Source organism: Bombina bombina, chromosome 4, assembly GCF_027579735.1.
Source record: "Bombina bombina isolate aBomBom1 chromosome 4, aBomBom1.pri, whole genome shotgun sequence".
In the NCBI taxonomy this organism is placed as follows: Eukaryota; Metazoa; Chordata; class Amphibia; order Anura; family Bombinatoridae; genus Bombina; species Bombina bombina.
In genome coordinates, this window is record NC_069502.1 from 475198289 (window position 1) to 475217540 (window position 19252).

The window sequence follows — 19252 nt, forward strand, 5'->3', positions numbered from 1 at the left end:
CCCAATTGGTAAATCCAAAAGGTCTCACGTTGGCGTAGTCTATTATACCTGTTGTATAGACTTGAAGGGGGGATATATTCTAAAGGTAAGATGGAAAATATGTTCAAATTACCCTGATGTACAGAATGGCAATGTTTAGCAACACTATGGTTTTTTATTTTGTTTTTCATATTTCTATAGTGTTCGTTCCATCTGGTTCTGACTATCCGACAGGTACGCTCTAAGTACTGGGTTTTACATAGTTTACATGACAAAAGATTTACCACATAAGAGGATGCACATGTCAAGTGATCCTGTATAGAAAAACTTATCCCCGTGGTATAGGATGTAAAATTAGTAGTTCCTATTTCAATAAATTTACACATTCTGCTTCTCTTATATTGGCATTTATACACTCCTTTCTTGTTGTTATTATACACTTTTTTTCTAATATTAGTAAGTGATCCTTGGACCTTCCTAGATGCCAGATCTTTTTTAGCATTTTTGGCATTGATTACAACCTTACTAGGGGCTAATAAGTTCTTAAGGGTAGGTGCCCGTCTAAATACACATTTAGGTTTCTCTTCTAAATTACTATTCAATATTGGGTAAATGAGTAAACCATTTGTAGGAGTTATGGTTAAAAAATCTTGAACTTTTCTCGATACCGCGGGTGTGTGCATATTACACAGCAACTGGTAATTGTGCAGAATAGCATGGCCCATTGCAAACACAGGATGCATAATTTTTCAAATGCTTGCAATCTTAATTTACAAAAATCGAACCGCCTCTGAACTCTGGTGTGTGCTAAAGCCATGACCGCAGACTCACAATTGCGTACATAAACCTTACTCAGTCAATAGCATATTCTAGCCCATTATGTGCATGATTCAGCACTTTCACTTTGGTAAAGTTGATAATAAAAGTGAATAGGAAAGTTGTTTTGTTTTTGTTTTTTATTGTATGCTCCATGTTTGAATTGCAAAAGTTAAAGTTTTTCTTCTGTTTCTTTTAAGCTATAGAAATATATACACAATTCTATAAAAAGAAATGTAGGTACGTTCATATGTAATAAAAAGTACACCTTATAATAACACTAATGTCCTTTTTCCTTTGGTTTACAGTTTTCAAGACCTGAAATTAGACTAAAATATTGTTTGCATAACATGATACACATTTTGTAGTTGAATCAAATGTTTAACATATTTAATCATAATGCTGCCGGAAAGTGTATACATATAATAATTATTAGAAAGATATACATTATTTTTTTTTAAATGATTTTTATTGAAGTCATAAACAAATACAGAGTATAAGGTACACCCCAAAACATTTACACGTCAATGTATACACAGCATAATTAGGAAAGCAATGCATTCTAGTATCTGAAGCATTTACATAAAATGTGGGCAATCACATAGAAAGACTTCAGTTTTGTTTTAGAGTATTATAAATGTAATATAAGCAAGAATGGTCCTCTCCTAGCTATATACAAAGAAGAGTAAGGTATCTATTCAGATAAGGGTAAGACTAGGGAGGAGGTAGCTCTATAGTTTTATGGGGAAGGGGGATGCAGCGGACGAGAGCCGCTCAAAATGTAATGGGGGGGTGGATGGGGAATGGAGGGCCGAGCCAGTTAGTATGTCCGCACCAGAAGCAAGTTTAGTTGGACCTAAAGGATTATTACTTAATATGAACATAACCACACTCATCTAAACCCTTGTACTCCTATAGAGGGAGCCTGAAGACATATACACACAAGCTAAAACCGCAAGTGTAATTAGGTCAACTTTAAATGTATTTCAGAAAACATGAGAGTATTAATTAGGTTAATGAGACGGAGTCTAGTTTTTCTATTTAGGTGAAATGAGCAGCCATGTGCTACTATCTAAAGGAGCTAGACTCTCATCCCATAGTAGTCAAAAGATGAATTGTTCGGGGAGAGGAAGGACATGTTATTTATAACAAGTGTGGGGTGACAGTTAAGTAGGAAGCAGCTGAATCCCAATCCAAAACTTAATGCAAGCAGATTCGCTTTCTATGAGATAAACAGAAATTGCACTCTACAATATCATATTATATGGAGGGGGGACGTTAGAATGGTTGGAGCCTAGGGGACTTCTGGGTGAGCTCCTCTCCAAGGGGAGTGCCACCTATAGGCAATGCGGGAAAAAGGAGGAGGGATATGACCCGCAGGCATTAAGTACCAGCGGGAAAGGGAGGAGAGAGGCTCAACTGGGGCAAATATTATATACCAATAATGTGAGCAGGAGCATAGATAAATTAGGGATGACAGTCATACAGTCGCAGATAATGATAGCAAATAACATATAATATAAATATAACACAACATTTAGGCAACACAACAGATACCTATACAACTGAATATATTGGAATGTAAGGTAGATGGCAAATAACTTTACCCTAAGGCATCCCTAAAAGCTGCATATCAAAGTAAATAGATATATTCTGGTGTAAGGAAAATAGATGAAATATTATAGATGACTCACAATACCTTTAGTCTCCATTGTAGCATATCAAACTTTATAGTGACTAGGTGAACATGAAAGTTAATATGTATGTAACAAGCAAATTATAAATGGGAGCATCTGTCCTGTCCTGTCAAAGGCAGTAGTATGTGCCCAGGGTGAAGGATACGGGCGGGTTGTGTGTTAGATGGAGCCTGTATACCTATCACGGTCCAAGACAAAGCGTAGACATTAAAAGTTCAGAGGTTTTCTGTAGTGACCTTGGCTGCTAAGCTATAATCTGAAGGTACTAGGTACACATAGTTATAAAACATTATAAGGCCACATAGCTACTGTAAAATATTATCCCGTGCTTGAAGCATAAAAATGTGCTGGAAGTAGTTCACACTTTCTTATGTGGATGTGTAGGCAGTATGGAAGACTAGTACACCACAATACTAGGTTATATTATAAAATCTAAGTTAACATATAGGTGAGAGGGGGGGAGAAGTACTGTTTGTGCCCTATGTATTCCCAGCTTAGGGTTCCAACTTATACCAGCAAGCTGACGTGAGTGAAAATTACTAAAAATTACTAATACCCCAGGTACCTCCGTTGCATAGTATGCCTAATGAAAAAAGTCACATACACCAATATAAACAACAATGAATATTGAACACAATATAGAACAGGTTTTGAACTTGTTACCCAGTTGCTGTTAATAATTTATGTACTAGTATGTTACTGGCAATAGGAATAACTCCCCTTAAGATGTCCCAGCCTAAAGAACCGTATGTTAATAGGCTTAATATATGCACCAAGCTTACTAGATAGTAAGTAAGGATTACTGAGAGAGGGAAACCGTTAGACATTATCTGCATTAGACAATTAGCTGGTATAATTGGTTAGGCATCAATATCCAGTTAAATAACTCTCATTAAGATGTCCCAGCCTAAATAACCGTGTGATAACAGGCATAATATACACACGCGTGGTAGGAGAATCTGAAATAGCTCATCTTATAGCCGCAATTGGGGCAAACCATGCCCAGAGCGCTAACTTTCTTTTTGGGCATACTAAGTCAAGTTCCATGTGACAGGAAAAAAGTTAACTTTGTAAAGTACAGCTCCTATCTTACAGTGAGGGAAGTATAAGGAACAAACTAAAGTTAAACACCAAAGTACATGAGTAAGTTATAATATAATCAGACTTGTAAAAGATTTGTTATCTGTGTCTCAAGTTGTCCCAGTATCTGATAGGTCTCAGTAAAACAAAGTTCAAAACTCAAGTTAAATATTCTATCAGGTTAGATTGCTCAGATCATCCAAAGACCCAAACATACCTAAAGTGATAAAGTGGGGAGTGTTAATTTAGGAAGAAACTGTGAGTGATGGAAATCATAAGTAATTACTTAAGACTGGTATATTGCTAAAGAGCTAAAGTAATATATGTGTATATATGGCAGCTGACTAAAATTCTGTTTTCAAATACACTAAAATATATTACAAACCCACAGCCACAGCGCCAACGATCCAAGTTACAAGGAAATTCTATAAACATGAGGAGTTTTTCAGTCTGTGAAAGAACATATATAGAAAAGAGCTTTACAGGTATAAGTTATTTCCATGCAGGCAGAGTAAACAAATACTTAACAGGTTGTGTGTAAGATTGATGCGGTAAGTGTTCCAGCAACCCGCTTATCGTTTAGTTACTGTTATATTAGCTAGATTCTAGCCGTGTGGCTATCGCTGCCGTCCCCAAAACTCAGTCAGCCTGGGTGTAAATGAGAGGAGTCTGTCCCCCATGCACATTAGAATCGTCACCTCCAGGGTCCCATATTCCAACCTGTCTCATCCTGTATTTGGCTAATGCCTTTGAAAGTGCAATCCCTGTACTCTTATGAAGCGCCGCACTAACCAGCCAGATCTATGCTGGTTCCAGGGAGAAGGATCTCTTGGTGATCTCGGGTGCGGTAGAAATCTGTAGATGGCGAATCCCATATCCAAGGTGCTGTGCATCCGTTAGTCGCTTAGGAGAAGGCAACCCATGTGAGTCCTCAGCTGAATCTCCGGCCCCTAACTGTAGCTTCGGTCCGTTCTGCCCTCCAATCATAACATAAGTGGAGTCCGACTGCTTAGGATCGCTGGAGTTAAGGGCGGTAGTCCCCGCATGTGTCTCAGTTCCCAGTCCCTTGGGGTTAGACTCACCGCGTGTGCGTAGCAACTGAAGTAGGTCCTCAAAACGTTTGTCTATGTTGTGCTCCAAGTCCTGTAGTAGGGCTTTAATGTCTGTGGTGAGTGCACTTTCATCCATATTGAGGTGAAGGAATGTCCATGGAAATTACTGAGGCAGATAGAAGGAAATAAACACTTCACGTTAAGAAGATAGCATTGTTATAGTGGCAAGATGGCATCTTCCTCGTGTTCACCATAGTGATCTGCACACACAGAAAAGATGGAACGTACCTCGAGCCCAACCATTTTCGTCATTATGGGTAGTTTGTGTGTTTCAGCTATAAGTCAACCACTACTTTCTTTTAAAAGTTTGCTGATTTGTGTGGGCAAAACCACTCAATTATTATGAATACAGCCGGAGCTGTTGAGCTATGTGACTTCTCAGATGCTGAGCTAGCTCCGCCAAAGATATACATCTTAACCATTCACTCCAGCTTTAAAACTGAATTAATCTAATAATACTGAACAAGTGACAGCACTACCTCAACTTCTACCCCCTATTCAATATAGATAGGGTACCCGTGATAGGATGTAGTCTAACCACCCTAAACACTGTATTAAAAATAAAAAAAGATCCCAGCACTGAAATACAAATAATTAATCATACTCTGATTATACATTGTTCCCAGTACAGGAGCAAATTAAGTTGATGCACAAAAAGGTACCCTCCTCATTCGCTCACTCAACTTCATACATACTAGAATCAGAATTGTAATCCAGCAATGCAAAGGTAATGGTATAAATTGATGTTGCCAGGAATAACAGACTTGCTAGTAAATGTCTATTGAGACGATCCTGTTACAGAATCATTTGTATTGCTGGATTACAATTGGTCCAATATACAACTATGGGTTCCATGTACTAAGCAGTGAGCGAGCTGCCTGCAAATATTTTCACATCAAAACTCGCACACGGTTATGTACAAAGCCGTCAACTATGTTCAAACCTGCATTTTTAAACTTGTGAGCGTACTTATCCGCCAAACCTCTCTACCACTCAATTTTTCAATGTCAATAGACAAATTTGAGCACCAACTCGCAATAAACAAATGTACTAAACAATCTATTTATCTGCACCCTACATTTCTCGCTACCACCTTGTTATTTTTGCTTTACCACCTTTTAGATGGCGGGCAAGGTACAAAAAAATAGGAAAGTCAATGTAGACTCAAGTCTAGACCAATACAAAAGGCAGTAATATATCATTAAACTTACATTTTTTATTTCTGCAGCTATGAAGACACTTCTCTATTTGTTTCTTCTCTGTGTGATACAAATCCAGTCTAGAAGACAGAATATTGAAGAAAGTGTCGCTAATCAATTAGTTAGAAGAAGGAAAGTTTGTGTCCCCTGTGTATTCCTTCCACGGGTTGGTTTGCGTGGCCTTTCAGACAGAGAGATTGTACAAAAATTCTGGCTTGATCGGGAATCCATATTACACTTGTATCGAGAGATAGAAGATTATTTGGAGCTGATGATGGCACGTTCATTGGTTATTCCTGGACTATTGAAACTAATAGCTGCATTTAATTTTATGGCAACAGGCTTCTTTCAGTTGGTTTCTAGCGTCATTATTGGAATAAGTCAATCAGAATTTTCACGTCCCTTAGCAAAAGTCATTCTGACACCTTGCATATCACATGTTAATAATTGGCCATACAAATCTACTGACATTTAAGAACATTAGATTAGTCGCGGCGAGCGAGGCTTCAAATTTATCAATAATCCGCCACTGCTTGCGCCGGGCTAGACGTGTCTATTTCTGGGTGTTTTTTTAGTACATAGTGACATGGACACCATTTCACCCGCGGTGAGTAACAGCGAGCTTATCCACTTCTACAAAGTTTTAATTAATTGATGGCTTAGTACATGGTGCCTTAAGTGACTATTTGTATAGGTGATGTCAGTCATCCCCCCTTGGGATGCCTTGGGGGTTGCACGCTTTATTTCCATTTTCTTTTTTCTTTTCTGATTCTAGTATATATGAAGTTGAGTGAGCGAATGAGGTGGGTACCTTTTTGTGTATCAACATACTTTGCTTCTATACTGGGAACAATGTATAATCTGAGTATGATTCATTAAACAATTATTTTTATTGCAGTGCTTGGATTTTGGTATTTTTTATACTGAATTAATTAAATGTTTGGAATATTTCAGTATTCTAAATGACACTTTAGAAAAAGGCTAATTACTGAATTTAAATATTGGCTGAACTGGAAGTACAAATGCAAAATAAGTACTATACTTAGTTCCACTGCCAAATTTTTTTTTGTTTGTTTACACTAAATTTTCTTATATTACAACTCCCAGAGGAATAAAATATTGTTAATTAGTTAAAGGTTACCAGACCTTCCATTAAGAAATTCAGAAAATTCACTGTAACCTTATATTACATTATGCTGACTTAAAACATTATGAGAATTTTGGAAGAAAACTTGGAAAGTATGCTGCTAAGGTCAAATATAATTTGAATGTAAAAAACAAATAAGTTTTAGTATTATGTTTAACAAGTGTGAGCTTTAGAAAGTCAAGATAATAATGGTGTTAATATAGAGATTATCATTGCAAATTGATCAACTCTTTTTCACCCCAAAACCTTAGTTAACATTTTAAATATTCTCTATAATGGTTATTACAGTATGTGGAAAATGGTGTCTCTTCAGGGGGTTCAAATAACAAATTAATATGTAAAAAAACTATTACTGTAATAAACTTTTCAGGTATATAAATGTATATAACTTTACATATAAATTCATTTGAAGTTTTTGTGAATATTTTATTTTGATATTGAAATAACGTATTGAAAAGTTGATGACAGATACTCTATTTTTCAAAAACAGCTCTGAAAACACAATTTAGTTTTAACTCTGTGGCAGGACACTTACATTTATAAATTACTCACCAATTTCTGACTGTTAACAACTTCAGTGTAACATATTTGTCATATTCGTCTTTAAACTCAAAAAATGCTTATGAGAGAAGACTATTTAATCACATTAGATATATATTGTATAGCATTAAAAGGGTTAAAGGGACAGTAAACATTTTGAGATTTTAATATAAAATATTTAGCTATATCAAATCAAACAACTTTCAAATATACTTTCATTATTTATTTGCCCTCTTTCCATGTAATTTAGTTTAGAAAACTGAGAATTGACTAATTTTTAGATCTTGAAATATGCCCTTCTCAATTATCAAGGCTAACCCCACTACATATTGGATAATTACTTTAAAACAATGCGGTTTATACTAAAATTATAACTGTGCCTAGCCTTGTTATCTGCATACACATGTCTGAATTGGATTCTTCAAATAAGGCAAATGTTTGTGGAGTTTGGCTATCACAGTGAAAACTATTGCAGTAAAAAGAATCCTACACCTAGATTACAAGTTTTGTCGGTAAAGACCAGCGGTGCTAACAAGCCTTTTTTTTCCAGTGCACACTTTAGACAACGCTGGTATTACGAGTTGCCTGAATGGCTGCGTTAGCCTCAGAAAAGTGAGCGTTGAGCCAAATTTAGCTCCACTTCAACCCGCAATACCAGCGTTGCATAAGGTAGCGGTAAGCTGGAAAAGCGTGCTTGTGCACGATTTCCCCATAGAATACAATGGGGCTGAGCTGGCTTAAAAAAAACTAACACCTGCAAAAAAGCAGCGTTCAGCTCCTAACGCAACCCCATTGTTTCCTATGGGGAAACACTTTCTAAGTCTACATCTAACACCCTAACATGAACCCCGAGTCTAAACACCCCTAACCTTACACTTATTAACCCCTAATTTGCCGCCCCTGCTATTGCTGACACCTACATTATATTATTAACCCCTAATCTGCCGCTCCGGACACCGCTGCCACCTACATTATAGCTATGAACCATTAATCTGCTGCCCCTAACATCACCGACATCTATATTATATTTAATAACCCTAATCTGCCCCCCTAACATCGCCGCCATCTACCTACACTTATTTACCCCTAATCTGCCGACCAGACATCGCCGCCACTATAATAAATGTATTAACCCCTAAACCTCCAAACACTATAATAAATTTTAACCCTAACCCTAACACCCCCCTAAGTTAAATATAATTTAAATAAAACAAACTAAAATTACTATAATTAAATAAATTAATCCTATTTAAAACTAAATATTTACCTATAAAAAAAGCCCTAAGATAGCTACAATATAACTATTAGTTACATTGTAGCTATTTTAGGATTAATATTTATTTTACATTCAACTTTGTATTTATTTTAACTAGGTAGAATAGCTATTAAATAGTTGATAACTATTTAATAGCTACCCAGTTAAAATAATTACAAAATTCCCTGTAAAATAAATCCTAACCTAAGTTACAAATACACCTAACACTACACTATCAATAAATTAATTAAATAAATTAACTACAATTATCTAAACTAAAATACAATCTAAACTATAATACAAAAAACCACTAAATTACAAAAAATAAAAAAATATTACTAGAATTTTAATTTAATTACACCTAATCTTAGCCCCCTAATAAAATAAAAAAGCCCCCCAAAATAATAAAATTCCCTACCCTAAACTAAATTACAAAGCTCTTTTACCAGCCCTTAAAAGGGCTTTTTGAGCCGTGGTCAGCCAGCCGGCTACCGATGGGACAGAAGAGGACATCCGGACCAGCAGAAGTCTTCATCCTATCCAGGCAGAAGAGGACATCCGGACCGGCAGACATCTTCATCCAGACGGCATCTTCTATCTTCATCCTTCCGGAGCAGAGCCATCTTCTATCCAGCCAACGCGGAGCCATCCTCTTCTTACGATGTCCTAAGGCCGAATGAAGGTTCCTTTAAATGATGTCATCCAAGATGGCGTCCCTCGAATTCCGATTGGCTGATAGGATTCTATCAGCCAATCGGAATTAAGGTAGGAAAAATCTGATTGGTTTATTTAATCAGCCAATCTGATTGAAGTTCAATCTGATTGGCTGATTGGATGAGCCAATAGTATTGACCTCGCATTCTATTAGCTCATACAATCAGCCAATTGGATTGAACTTCAATCCGATTGGCTGATTAAATCAACCAATCGGATTTTTCCTACCCTAATTCCGATTGGCTGATAGAATCCTATCAGCCAATCGGAATTCGAGGGACGCTATCTTGGATGATGTCATTTAAAGAAACCTTCATTCGGCCTTAGGACATCGTAAGAAGAGGATGGCTCTGCGTCTGCTGGATAGAAGATGGCTCCACTCTGCTCCGGAAGGATGAAGATAGAAGATGCCGTCTGGATGAAGATGTCTGCCAATTCGGTTGTCCTCTTCTGCCCGGATAGGATGAAGACTTCTGCTGGTCTGGATGTCCTCTTCTGTCCCATTGGTGGCCGGCTGGTTGAACACGGCTCAAGGTAGGGTGATCTTCAGGGGGTAATGTTAGGTTTATTTAAGGGGGGATCGGGTGGGTTTTAGAGTAGGGGTGTGTGGGTGGTGGGTTGTAATGTTGGGGGGGATTGTATTTTTTTTTAAAGGTAAAAGAGCTGATTACTTTGGGGCAATGCCCCCAAAAAGCCCTTTTAAGGGCTGGTAAAAGAGCGGATTACTTTGTAATTTAGTTTAGGGTAGGGAATTTTATTATTTTGGGGGCTTTTTTATTTTATTAGGGGGCTTAGATTAGGTGTAATTAGATTAAAATTCTTGTAATTTTTTTTTTATTTTTTGTAATTTAGTGGGTTTTTTGTATTATAGTTTAGTTTATTTAATTGTATTTTAGTTTAGATAATTGTAGTTAATTTATTTAATTAATTTTTTGATAGTGTAGCGTTAGGTGTATTTCTAACTTAGGTTAGGATTTATTTTACAAGGAATTTTGTAATTATTTTAACTAGGTAGCTATTAAATAGTTATTAACTATTTAATAGCTATTCTACCTAGTTAAAATAAATACAAAGTTGCCTGTAAAATAAATATTAATCCTAAAATAGCTACAATGTAACTAATAGTTATATTGTAGCTATATTAGGGTTTATTTTATAGGTAAGTATTTAGTTTTAAATAGGATTAATTTATTTAATTATAGTAATTTTATTTCGTTTTATTTAAATTATATTTAATTTAGGGGCGGGGGGGTTAGGGTTAGACTTAGGTTTAGGTGTTAATAACTTTATTGTAGTAGCGGCGATGTTGGGGACGGGAGATTAGGGGTTAATAATTGTAGGTAGGTGGCAGAGATGTTAGGGAGGGCAGTTTAGGGGTTAATAAAATTTATTAAATTGTTTGCGAGGCGGGATTGTGGTGGTTTAGGGGTTAATACATTTATTATAGTGGCAGCGATGTCCGGTCGGCAGATTAGGGGTTAATAAGTGTAGGTAGGTGGCGACGACGTAGGGTGGGGGGGCAGATTAGGGGTTATTAAATATAATATAGGTGTCGGCGACGTTAGGGGCAGCAGATTAGGGGTTCATAGCTATAATGTAGGTGGCAGCGGTGTCCGGTCGGCAGATTAGGGGTTAAATATTTGTATTATAGGTTTTGCGATGTGGGGGCCTCAGTAGGGGTTCATAGGTAGTTTATGGGTGTTAGTGTACTTTGTAGCACTGTAGTTAAGAGCTTTATGTTCCGCGTTAGCCCATAAAATTCTTAACTGCTGAGTTTTTTTTTGCGGCTGGAGTCTTGGCGGTAGAGGGTCTACCGCTCACTTCTTCCAAGATTCATAATACCGGCTTTAGGCAAATCCCATTGAAAAGATAGGATACGCTATTGATGTAAGGGGATTTGCGGTAGCCTCGAGTCGCAGAAAAAAAGTGAGCCGTAGACCCTTTCCTGACTGACTCATAATACCAGTGGGCGTTAAAAAGAAGCATTAGGACCCCTTAACACTACTTTTTAAGGCTAACGCAGAATTCGTAAATCTAGGCACTAGTTTGTTATTAAAATAATAAGACTTAGCTGATATTTCATTCAATGCAACACAACAGATATGTGTCCTAATTACATGGGCCTACATTGCACATGGAGCTCAAACATACTAGCACTAGTGTGTGTTTCTTAGAGTACAATCAATATTATGGGTTATTGGGTGTATTGACATCTGCATGTCAGATTCCTCACGTATTAGACTTTTTTTCATGTTGTGTATCGTTTGAGCACAAGTCATGTATGATCTAAGCCAGTGGTGTGCGAGTAGTTGAGTTTTGTATGTAGTTCTGTACTATACTATTAACAATAATGGTTTACTCCAGGTCTTAAAAAGCACAACATTTTATAGCTGGTCTATGGGATGGAAAGCCACTGACAGATGAGAAAGGCTCATTATAAATGGCTTTTAGCACACCCCAAAACATAAACACAGCTTAAAAAGTGATTCAAATATCCATGTCTTCCAAAAGGAATGGTATTTGCTAACATCTTTATTTCTTTCATAATTAGCAAGAGTCCATGAGCTAGTGACGTATGGGATATACATTCCTACCAGGAGGGGCAAAGTTTCCCAAACCTCAAAATGCCTATAAATACACCCCACACCACACCCACAATTCAGTTTTACAAACTTTGCCTCCCATGGAGGTGGTGAAGTAAGTTTGTGCTAGATTCTACGTTGATATGCACTTCGCAGCAGGCTGAAGCCTGGTTTTCCTCTCAGAGTGCAGTGAATGTCAGAGGGATTTGAAGAGAGTATTTCCTATTTGAATACAATGGTCTTCCTCTAGGGGATCTATTTCATAGGTTCTCTGTTATTGGTCGTAGAGATTTCTTCTCCTACCTCCCATTTCAGATTGACGATATACTCTTATATACCATTACCTCTACTGATTCTCGTTTCAGTACTGGTTTGGCTATCTACTATATGTAGATGAGTGTCTTGGGGTAAGTAAGTCTTACTTTTTATGACACTCTAAGCTATGGTTGGGCACTTTATATGTAAAGTTCTAAATATATGTCTTTAAACTTATATTTGCCATGATTCAGGATAATCAGTATTCCTTCATTCAGACTGTCAGTTTCATTATTTGGGATAATGCATATGAATAAATATTTTTTTCTTACCTTGAAAATTTTCAATTGACTTTTTTTCCCCTGCGGGCTGTTAGGCTTGCGGGGGCTGAAAATGCTTCAATTTATTGCGTCATTCTTTGCGCAAACTTTATTGGCGCAAAATTTTGTCATTTCCAGCGCCCTATTTGACGCCGGAAGTTTGTTTGTAGTTACGTCCTTTTTTGACGCATGTGTATTCAGACGTTTTTTTGCGCCAAAAAATGTGGGCATCGTTTTCGGCGTCAGAGGATGTGGCGTCATACTTGGCGCCAAAAAATATGGGCGTTGTACTTGGCGCCAATAATGTGGGCATCATACTTGGCACCAAAAATGTGGGTGTCATACTTGTTCCATTTTTTTTCTCACATTATTTAAGTCTCACTTTTTTGTTGCTTCTGGTTGCTAGAGGATTGTTTATTTTGCATTTTTTCCCATTCCTGAAACTGTCATTTAAGGAATTTGATAATTTTGCTTTATATGTTGTTTTTTCTACTACATATTGCAAGATGTCACAACCTGACCCTGGATCAGAATCTACTACTGGAAAGACGCTGCCTGATGCTGGTTCCACCAAAGTTAAGTGCATTTGTTGTAAACTTTTGGTAACTGTTCCTCTGGCTGTAGTTTGTGTTAGTTGCCATGATAAACTTTCCAATGCAGATAATGTCTCCATTAGTAATAATCCTTTACCTGTTGTTGTTCCTTCAACATCTAATGTTCAGGATGTCCCTGTTAATGTAAAAGGATGTGTTTCTAATTCCATTAGGAAGGCTCTGTCTGTTATTCCTCCTTCCAGTAAACGTAAAAAGGTCTTTTAAAACTTCTCATATTTCAGATGAATTTTTAACTGACCGCCATCATTCTGACTTATCTGTTTCTGATGAGGATCTATCTGGTTCAGAAGATTCTGCCTCAGATATTGATACTGATAAATCTTCATATTTGTTTAAGATGGAGTTTATTCATTCTTTAATTAAAGAAGTGTTAATTGCATTAGATATGGAGGAGTCTAGTCCTCTTGATACTAAATCTGCTAAGAGTTTAAATTCAGTTTTTAAACCTCATGTAGTTATTCCAGAAGTTTTCCAGTCCCTGATGCTATTTCAGAAGTGATTTCTAGGGAATGGAATAGTCTGGGTACTTCATTTACTCCTTCTCCAAGGTTTAAGAAATTGTACCCTGTGCCTTCTGATAGGTTAGAGCTATGGGACAAAATCCCCAAAGTTGATGGGGCTATCTCTACTCTTGCTAAACGTACTACTATTCCTACGGAAGATATTACTTCCTTTAAGGATCCTTTAGATAGGAAACTTGAATCCTTTCTAAGGAGAGCTTATTTATGTTCAGGTAATCTTCTTAGACCTGCTATTTCTTTGGCTGATGTTGCTGCAGCTTCCACTTTTTGGTTGGAGGCTTTAGCGCAACAAGTATCAGAACATAATGCTTATAGCATTGTTAAACTTCTTCAACATGCTAATAACTTTGTTTGTGATGCCATTTTTTATATCATTAGAATTGATGTCAGGTATATGTCTTTAGCTATTTTAGCTAGAAGAGCTTTATGGCTTAAATCTTGGAATGCAGATATGACTTTTAAGTCAACTTTGCTTTCTCTCTCTTTCCAAGGTAATACATTATTTGGTTCTCAGTTGGATTCAATAATCTCAACTGTTACTGGGGGGAAGGGAGCCTTTTTGCCTCAGGACAAAAAATCTAAAGGTAAATATAGGGCTTCTAATCGTTTTTGTTCCTTTCATCAGAATAAGGAGCAGAAGCCTGACCCTTCCCCTAAAGGAATGGTCTCCGTTTGGAAACCTTCTCCAGTCTGGAATAAATCCAAGCCTTTTAGAAAGTCAAAACCAGCTCCCTCATTCCAGCACAGCTGGTAGGGGGCAGGTTACAATTTTTCAAAGATGTTTGGATCAATTCGATTCACAATCTTTGGATTCAGAGCATTGTTTCACAAGGGTATAGAATAGGTTTCAAGGTAAGGCCGCCTGTGAGAAGAATTTTCCTCTCACGCATTCCAGTAAATCCAGTGAAGGTTCAGGCGTTTCTGAAATGTGTGTCAGACCTAGAGTCGGCTGGGGTAATCATGCCACTTCCAGTTCTGGAACGGGGTCTGGGGTTTTACTCAAATCTATTCATTGTACCAAAGAAGGAGAATTCCTTCAGACCAGTTCTGGATCTAAAAATATTGAATCGTTATGTAAGGATACCAACATTCAAAATGGTGACTATAAGGATTATTCTGCCTTTGTTCAGCAAGGGCATTATATGTCTACAATAGACTTACAGGATGCATATCTTCATATTCCAATTCATCCACATCATTATCAGTTTCTGAGATTCTCTTTTCTAGACAAGCATTACCAGTTTGATGCTCTTGCGTTTGGCCTAGCAACAGCTCCAAGGATCTTTTCGAAGGTTCTCGGTGCCCTTCTCTCTGTTATCAGAGAACAGGGTATTGTGGTATTTCCTTATTTGGACGATATCTTGGTACTTGCTCAGTCTTTACATTCTGCAGAATATCATATAAATCAACTTGTGTTGTTTCTTCAAAGACATGGTTGGAGGATCAATTTACCAAAGAGTTCCTTGATTCCTCAGACAAAGGTAACCTTTTTGGGTTTCCAAATAGATTCAGTGTTCATGACTTTGTCTCTAACAGAAAATAGACGTTTGAAATTGGTTTCAGCTTGTCGAAACCATCAGTCTCAATTGTTCCCTTCGGTAGCATTGTGCATGGAAATTCTAGGTCTCATGACTGCTGCATCGGACGCGATCCCTTTTGCTCGTTTTCACATGAGACCTCTCCAGCTTTGTATGCTGAACCAGTGGTGCAGGGATTATACAAAGATATCACAATTAATATCCTTAAATCCCAATGTTCGATCTTTTCTAACTTGGTGGTTGAATCACCATCGTTTAATTCAAGGGGCCTCTTTTGTTCGTCCAACCTGGACTGTGATCTCAACAGATGCAAGTCTTTCAGGTTGGGGAGCTGTATGGGGATCTCTGACAGCGCAGGGGGTTTGGGAATCTCAGGAGGTGAGATTACCAATCAACATTTTGGAACTCCGTGCGATTTTCAGAGCTCTTCAGTTCTGGCCTCTTCTGAAGAGAGAATTGTTTATTTGTTTTCAGACAGACAATGTCACAACCGTGGCGTATGTCAATCATCAAGGTGGGACTCAAAGTCCTCAAGCTATGAAAGAAGTATGTTGGATACTTGTATTGGCGGAATCCAGCTCCTGTCTAATTTCTGCGGTTCACATCCCAGGTGTAGACAATTGGGAAGTGGATTATCTCAGTCACCAGACGTTACATCCAGGCAAATGGTCTCTTCACCCAGAGGTATTTCTTCCAATCTGAGAACTTCCAGAAATAGATCTGATTGCCTCTCATCTAAACAAGAAACTTCCCAGGTATCAGTCCAGATCCAGGGATCCTCAGGCGGAAGCAGTGGACGCGTTGTCGCTTACTTGGAATTATCATCCTGCCTATATCTTTCTGCCTCTAGTTCTTCTTCCAAAAGTGATTTCCAAAATTCTAATGGAACGTTCGTTTGTACTGCTGGTGACTCCAGCATGGTCTCACAGGTTTTGGTATGGGATCTCATTCGGATGGCCAGTTGCCAACCTTGGACACTTCCGTTAAGACCAGACCTTCTATCTCAATGCCCAATTTTCCATCAGGATCTCAAATCATTAAATTTTAAGGTATGGAAATTGAACGCTTGATTCTTAGTCATAGAGGTTTCTCTGACTCAGTAATTAATACTATGTTACAGGCTCGTAAATCTGTGTCTAGGAAGATTTATTATTGAGTCTAGAAGACTTACATTTCTTGGTGTTCTTCTCATAAATTCTCCTGGCATTCTTTTAGAATTCCTAGAATTTTACAGTTTCTTCAGGATGGTTTGGATAAAGGTTTGTCTGCAAGTTCCTTGAAAGGACAAATCTCTGCTCTTTCTGTTCTTTTTCACAGAAAGATTGCTAATCTTCCTGATATTCATTGTTTTGTACAGGCTTTGGTTCGTATCAAACCTGTCATTAATTCAATCTCTCCTCCTTGGAGTCTTAATTTGGTTCTGAGGGCTTTGCAGGCTCCTCCGTTTGAACCTATGCATTCTCTGGATATTAAATTACTTTCTTGGAAAGTTTTGTTCCTTTTGGCAATCTCTTCTGCTAGAAGAGTTTTTGAGTTATCTGCTCTTTCTTGTGAATCTCCTTTTCTGATTTTTCATCAGGATAAGGCGGTGTTGCGGACTTCATTTCAATTTTTACCTAAGGTTGTGAATTCTAACAACATTAGTAGAGAAATTGTTGTCCCTTCATTGTGTCCTAATCCTAAGAATTCTCTGGAGACATCTTTACATTCTTTGGATGTAGTAAGAGCTTTGAAATATTATCTTGAAGCTACTAAAGATTTTAGAAAGACTTCTAGTCTATTTTTTATCTTTTCTGGTTCCAGGAAAGGTCAGAAAGCTTCTGCTATTTCTTTGGCATCTTGGTTAAAGTCTTTGATTCATCATGCTTATGTGGAGTCAGGTAAGTCCCCACCTCAAAGGATTACGGCTCATTCTACTAGGTCAGTTTCTATTTCCTGGGCTTTTAGGAATGAAGCTTCTGTTGATCAGATTTGCAAAGCAGCAACTTGGTCTTCTTTGCATACTTTTACTAAATTCTACCATTTTGATGTTTTCTCTTCTTCTAAAGCAGTTTTTGGTAGAAAAGTACTTCAAGCAGCTGTTTCAGTTTGATTCTTCTGCTTATAATTTCATTTTTTTTTCATTATTAAGATTAAAACTTTTGATTTGGGTTGTGGATTATTTTTTCAGCGGAATTGGATGTCTTTATTTTATCCCTCCCTCTCTAGTGACTCTTACGTGGAAGTTCCACATCTTGGGTATCTGCTATCCCATACGTCACTAGCTCATGAACTCTTGCTAATTACATGAAAGAAAACATAATTTATGTAAGAACTTACCTGATAAATGAATTTCTTTCATATTAGCAAGAGTCCATGAGACCCACCCTTTTTGTGGTGGTTATGATTTTTTTGTATAAAGCACAATTATTCCAATTCCTTATTTTTGATGCTTTCGCTCCTTTCTTATCACCCCACTTCTTGGCTATTCATTAAACTGAATTGTGGGTGTGGTGAGGGGTGTATTTATAGGCATTTTGAGGTTTGGGAAACTTTGCCCCTCCTGGTAGGAATGTATATCCCATACGTCACTAGCTCATGGACTCTTGCTAATATGAAAGAAATGAATTTATCAGGTAAGTTCTTACATAAATTATGTTTTTTTCAAGTTTTATCTGAATCTTTATAGAAAAAAAGAAAGTTCCAAAAAGCCTTGCAGTAAAAAATATTAACAACCTTTATTATGATATTAAAACAGCACACAGGAGGTGGCAAACAATCTTAAAAAGGCCAAATAAAAAAGCAACATCTGACCGGTTTCGGTGCTACTGAACCGTAATCATAGACATGGTTGTAATTCAGCTGTTAAAGACCTTAAATGGTGTACAACTCATTTCTATTGGTTAAAACATAAATTAAGTAGTTGGCCTCTAAAAATAACCCTTCATGTACCAGGAATGTATAGTTATTATGAAGGAAAGGATGAATGGATGAAATAATATATACACATATGACCATTAAACATCCTAATCTATTTTTCTATTAGAGAGGCATATTTAAGGGACATATTAGTTTATAGATTAATACTATTTAAACAACTTGATCAAAAATATTCACTTTTGTTGTTAATGTTATTAGTTAAGAACATCTACAGGCAAAATAACAATAAACCCATAATTCTCAAAACTGAGACCTCCTTAGAGTGATGATTCAAATGCATAACATTAACAAGAATGTAAAATACAGTGATCATAGTGTTAAGTTAAGAGCAAAGGGGAGGGGAATAATGAGGGGGGACACAATAAACCAATATCAATAATTTGGTAACATAAAGTTACCTGCCAAATATAAATGCTAATCAAACATGTTAAACAACCGTAGATACCTTGATGCATAAATATGGAAGCAAGATACAATCTAGTTTTACTTATAGGAAAGAGCGCAAAAAAATGGCGGCTAGTGATAACAGTTAAAACACTAAAATAGACAAACAGGGCCTAATCTTAAAATCCTAAATGGTAAACATAGTTGGTATTAACAAATACTGACTTAAAGGTGTGAAACAAAAATAGGGACCACTAAACTAGAGGGAAGGATAGAAATCTATCTTTGCCAAAAATTGATGATGTCATGCTCTGAATTAAAGCTTAGTGGTACCAGGCTATTCAGCCTGAATATCCAATAGGCTTCCTGCCGACATAAAATGGAAAGTTTGTCACCACCTCTGGGTGGTCTCTGTATCTGTTCTATTGCTCTCCACTTGAATGTACTAACATTCTTATGATGATATTCCAGGAAATGTCTAGAAAGGGCTGAGCATGGTCTTTCTCCTTAAATGTAAGATAGATGTTCCCTTATCCGAGTACCCACCTCTCTAGTGGTTCTCCCTATATACACTTGTTTG

The 19252-nt window shown here is 37.2% G+C and overlaps 1 protein-coding gene across 1 annotated transcript in view; it reads right to left on the reverse strand.

Annotated features, from left to right (window-relative positions):
• Window positions 1–19252, reverse strand: part of CSMD1 (CUB and Sushi multiple domains 1) — a 3127153-nt gene that overhangs the window by 1331957 nt on the left and 1775944 nt on the right.